Source organism: Schistocerca americana, chromosome 2 (assembly GCF_021461395.2).
Source record: "Schistocerca americana isolate TAMUIC-IGC-003095 chromosome 2, iqSchAmer2.1, whole genome shotgun sequence".
Classification (NCBI taxonomy): domain Eukaryota; kingdom Metazoa; phylum Arthropoda; class Insecta; order Orthoptera; family Acrididae; genus Schistocerca; species Schistocerca americana.
In genome coordinates, this window is record NC_060120.1 from 66,735,382 (window position 1) to 66,740,899 (window position 5,518).

Sequence of the window (5,518 nt, forward strand, 5' to 3'; positions counted from 1 at the left end):
AGGAGTCAGTACACAGAAGAAACGACTCCCAAGGGCATGAATGGATGTGCTCAAGAGCATGAGATAAAGCCACCGGCTCTGCAGTGAAAACACTGCAGCCGTTGGGCAAGGAATGCTGTTCAATACAGCCTCTGTGAATGTAGGCGAAGGAAACATGACCATCAGCCATCAGTGTAAACCACTTCAAAGCCCCAGAACACGTCAAAAATCAAGAGGAAGTGGCAGCAGAGAGTCACGGGAGTAACTGAGTCCTTAGGGCCATGTGAAAGGTTCAGGCGAAGCTTCGGCCAAGGTTTACACCATGGAGGTGTACGTGAATGGACCTCGAGTAAAGGCAGCAAAGGGAAGGACTCCAATTCCGATAGAAGTAATCGGATGCGAACCACAATCGTGATCCCTGACCTGGGCTGCCGATGCGGGAGATGAACCGCAGTGGTTGGGAAAACATGAAGGTAACTCAGATGTGTAGGAGAACTATGAATGTGTATAACATAACTGGCGAGCAGTTGTGCACACCTAACCTTCAATGGAGGGATTCTGGACTCCACTAGGACGCTGGTCACCGGACTCGTCATAAAAGCCCCTGTCGCTAGTCTAACACCACAGTGGTGCACTGGGTTGAGTAAATGCAATGCTGAGGGTGCCGCCGAACCATAAACCAGACTCCCATAGTCAAGGTGGGATTAAACAAGGGCTCTGTAGAGCTGCAGCAGTGTAGAGCGATCTGCACCCCAGTTGGTGTTGCTCAGGCAGCGGAGGGCATTGAGGTGCTGTCAGCACTTCCGCTTAAGCTGACTAAGGTGAGGAAGCCAAGTCAATTGGGCTTTGAAAACCAGTCCTAAGAATTGATACCTCTCCACTACAGTGAGTGGATCATCGTTAAGGTAAAATTCTGGTTCCGGATGGCTCTCTGTAGGCGCTGCTCAGCAACACCAGTACTGGAGCAGACGTACGAAATGCAGAAGTCTTCTGCATACAGAGAAGGTGAGACAGATGGCCCTACAGCTGCTGCTAGACCGTTAATAGCCACTAAAAATGGAGATACACTCAATACAGAGCCCCGCAGGACCCCATACTCCTGGATATTGGGGGGAGGGGGGGGGGGGGTACTATGGGGGCACCAACCTGGACACAAAAAGTATGGAGCGACAGGAAATTTGGATAAAAATCAGGACCGGGCCCTGGAGAGCCCACTCATACAATATGGCAAGGATATGATGTCGCCAGGTTGTGTCATGAGCTTTTTGTAAATCAAAAAAGACAGCAACAAGGTGTTGGCGTCTGGAAAACACTGTTCAGATGGCAGACTCGAGGGACACAATATTACCAGTGGTAGAGTGACTCTGGCAGAAACCACCGTGGCATGGAGCCAGTAGGCCTCGTGACTCCAGGACCAACAACCCCCAACTGCTGAAACACCATACGTTCTAGCAGCTTACAGAGAATGTTGGTGAGGCTGATAGCTATTCAAATCAAGGAAATGTTTACCAGGTTTGAGCATTGGAATGGCTGTGCTCTCCCGTCATTGCGATGGAAAGACTCCATCGCACCAGATCCGGTTGAAGATGACGAGGAGATGTCGCTTGTAGTTGGACAAGAGATGTTTAATCATCTGACTGTGAATCTGATCCGGCCCAGGAGCTGTGTTGGAACAATGTGCAAGGCACTGAGGAGCTCCCACTTTGTAAATGGTGCAATACAGGGTTCACTGCGGTGTGTAGTGAACAAGAGGACTTTCCCTTCCATCCGCTGTTTGAGAGTGTGAAAGGCTAGGTGGTAATTCTCCAATGCAGAGTTTCGAGCATAGTGCTCAGTAAAGTGTTTGCATTGGTTGATAACACACCATTGAAGGTAATGCCAGGGACACCTGTTTGGGTCTGATACCCAAAAACACATCTGGTCTTCGTCCAGACTTGGGAAGGTGATGTATGGCACCCAATGGTCGAGACCCCAACACTCCTGTTTCTGTCTTTTTATAAGCTGGCAGATGCAGACATGGAGCCATTTAAAAGCTATTAGGTGCTCCGGAGATGGGTGCTGCTTATGCCACTGTAGAGGCAGCCTACATTCTTTAATGGTCTCAGCAATTTCTGACGACCACCTAGGTACTGTCTTTCACCGGGGGCACGCTAAGGAAAAAGGGATCGCATTTTCCTGCAAAGTGATAAATCAATGACTGAATAAGTGCCATGAACCACATTGAAATATGTGGGAGCGCCAGTATTTAGGAGGCAGAGATCGAGCTGAGACAGGAAATTTACAAACTCTCCACCTTGGTCAGTAAGCATGGAGCCACTCCACAAGGGGTTATGGGCATTAAAATCTCCCAAAAGTAGGAAAGGTTTAGGGAGTTCTTGAATCAGCGCAGTCAAGACATTCACGGGCACCATACCATCTGGAGGAAGATATACGTTGCAGACAGTTATTTCCTGGGTCACCCTTGTCCTGACAGTCACAGCTTCAAGAGGAATGTGAAGGAGCACAGGTTCACTGCATACTGAGTTCAGGAGACAGACGCAAACTCCAGCTGACACACTATTATATTTGCTACAGTTCTCGTAATATACCCTATAGCCATGGAGGGCAGGGGTCTGCATTTTGGGAACCAGGTTTCCTGGAGGCCAATGCAGAAAGCAGGTCTGAAGCTTAACAGTTGCCGTAGCTCAGCCAGGTGGTGGAAAAAACTGCAGCAATTCCACTGGAGATGACGTTATCATGAGGCAGGGAAGCCATGAAATGCTAAATGAGGCAGTTTACACCTCATGGTCACCTGCTGCCACCGACTTAGTTTCTGGGCGGTCTAAATCCATTGTCTGAGGGCCACAAAGACTTAGGTCCTCAGTGGACACCACAATCTCCACCTCATCCTTAGATGCAGAGCTTGTAGGTTGCGGTGGTGTGGCAATTGCCACTGCAATTTCCATGTTCTTGGGGGTCTTCTTTTCGGATTTCTCTCGCTGCTCCTTGGATATTTCTGGCTGGGAGGGCTTCTTTGATTCAGTCCCCAGGACTGAGGAGGATCATGAAGCTATGACCAGCTGCTTTTGGACATAATGAGATTTTCACTTTGCAGCGGAGTGTGCGCTGATATGAAACTTCCTGGAAGATTAAAACTGTGTGCCGGACCGAGACTCGAACTCGGGACCTTTGCCTTTCGCGGGCAAGCGCTCTACCAACTGAGCTACCCAAGCATGACTCACGCCCCGTCCTCACAGCTCCACTTCTACCAGCACCTCGTCTCCTACCTTCCAAACTTTACAGAAGCTCTCCTCCGAACCTTGCAGAACTAGCACTCCTGAAATAAGGATATTGCAGAGACATGGCTTAGCCACAGCCTGGGGGATGTTTCCAGAATGAGATTTTCACTCTGCAGCGGAGTGTCTGCTGATATGAAACTTCCTGGCAGATTAAAACTGTGTGCCGGACCGAGACTTGAACTCGGGACCTTTGCATTTCGCGGGCGAGTGCTCTACTAACTGAGCTACCCAAGCACGACTCACGCCCCGTCCTCATAGCTCCACTTCTACCAGTACCTCGTCTCCTACCTTCCAAACTTTACAGAAGCTCTCCTGCGAACCTTGCAGAACTAACACTCCTGAAAGAAAGGATATTGTGGAGACATGGCTTAGCCACAGCCTGGGGGATGTTTCCAGAATGAGATTTTCACTCTGCACCAGAGTGTGCGCTGATATGAAACTTCCTGGCAGAGCTTCTGTAAAGTTTGGAAGGTAGGAGACGAGGTACTGGTAGAAGTGGAGCTGTGAGGACGGGGCATGAGTCGTGCTTGGGTGGCTCAGTTGGTAGAGCACTTGCCCGCAAAAGGCAAAGGTCCCGAGTTCGAGTCTCGGTCCGGCACACAGTTTTAATCTGCTTTTGGACACTTCAGCCACTGGCGGGTGTCATCTTTCCCACTAGTAGAAACCTGGGAATGGAGGGAACCAAGGGACTCCTTCCTAGCGAGCGGAGCCGAAGAAGACTTATGCTTCTCCAGCTGAGAAGTGAGGACTAATGTCCCTGATTGTTGGGAGGGCAGTGCTCCTAAGGTAGGTGGTGCAGGAGCAACTGGGACGGAAGTGCCCCCACCATCAAGGGGGCAGGTGCAGTCTTACAGCTCTTGAGAGCCGACTGGAATTGACTGAACAGATGAGGCTAGAACCATTCTCATAGCGGCGGCATAAGAAGATGTCAGAGGTACATGATGTATGTGGTCAAATTTCCTCTTAGCCTCAGTGTAGGCCAGTCAGTCCAGGGTCTTGTATTCCATGAGTTTCCATTCCTTCTGGAGAATTCGGCAGTCTGGTGAGCAAGGGGAATGATGCTATCTACAGTTGACAGAGATGGGAGGTGGGGCACATGAAGTAGTGGAATGCCATGGATGTCCACACCCGCGACATGTGACACAGGAAGTAAGCAGGAAGACATATGCCCAAACTTCCAGCACTTAAACCACATTGGGGGGAGGGCTATATGGCTTTACGTCACAGCAGTAGACCATCACCTTGATCTTCTCAAGTAATGTGTCACCCTCAAAGGCCAAGAGGAAGGCACTGGTGGTTACCTGATTATCCTTTGGACCCCTATGTACGTCCCAGATGAAATGAACTCTTCGTCGCTCTAAGTTGGCATGCAACTCATCGTCAGACTGCAAAAGAAGATCCCTATGAAATATAATACCCTGGGCCATATTTAAGCTCCTATGGGACGTGATGGAAACAAAAACATCCCCCAGCTTGTCACAGGCGAGTAGTGCCCGTGACTGGGCAGATAATGCTATTCTTTTCAAGTCTGACCTTGATCGCATTTTGGACAATCCCTCTGCCTTCTCAAACTTGTCCTCTGAATGCTCCACAAAAAACTGAGACTTTGTCGACATGAAGGATGCCCCACTAGCTCTTGTACATATGGGGTACTGCGGGGAGTAAGATTTGCTGCCATCCTTAGCCTGGTGTTCCTCCCATGGTGTGGCCAGGGAAGGGAATGATTTGGGGGTAGTACTTCTTCGCATTCTAGTTAGACCTTGACTGCTTGGAGACTGCTGGTGTTGGGCCACTAGCAAGAGATGACGTAGTACGCTTCCTTACGTGTCATCCACCCTGATGCCACCCACTCCAACCAGGGGACCTCCCCACGGGTGTCACCTAGCTGTAGCAAAGGCCACCTGGCAGGACGGCCATTGCCAGGATTTCCAATGCCCCAGGGTGACAGGAATCTAATTCTTGGCATACATGCAGAGTTAGCAGTGCAGGCATCAGCAGAGTAATCCCTGTGTAGTCAGGGGGCTACAACCAACAGGGTACATGGCAGCCCCACCACAATGGACTGGCTACCATGCTGGATATCAGGTGCAAACAAGCAAACAAGTCCATTATTATCAGCAGCACAGAAAATGATACTGCACAGTGGATGGAGGACAGGAAAATTTAGAAGAATGGAGGTCAAACCCAACAGGGGACCATCACATAAAGGCTGAAACATGTGAGACTCCTTTAAGTCGCCTCCTACGACAGGCAGGAGTACC

The 5,518-nt window shown here is 49.9% G+C and overlaps 2 non-coding genes across 2 annotated transcripts; one reads left to right on the forward strand and one right to left on the reverse strand.

Moving 5' to 3' along the window:
* Window positions 1–3,117: 3,117 nt before the first annotated feature.
* Window positions 3,118–3,192, reverse strand: Trnas-cga. Its single transcript has one exon. It is a non-coding gene; the product is annotated as a tRNA-Ser (tRNA).
* Window positions 3,193–3,781: 589 nt separating this feature from the next.
* On the forward strand, window positions 3,782–3,856 carry Trnal-caa. The gene has a single exon. It is a non-coding gene; the product is annotated as a tRNA-Leu (tRNA).
* The last annotated feature ends 1,662 nt before the right edge of the window (window positions 3,857–5,518 follow it).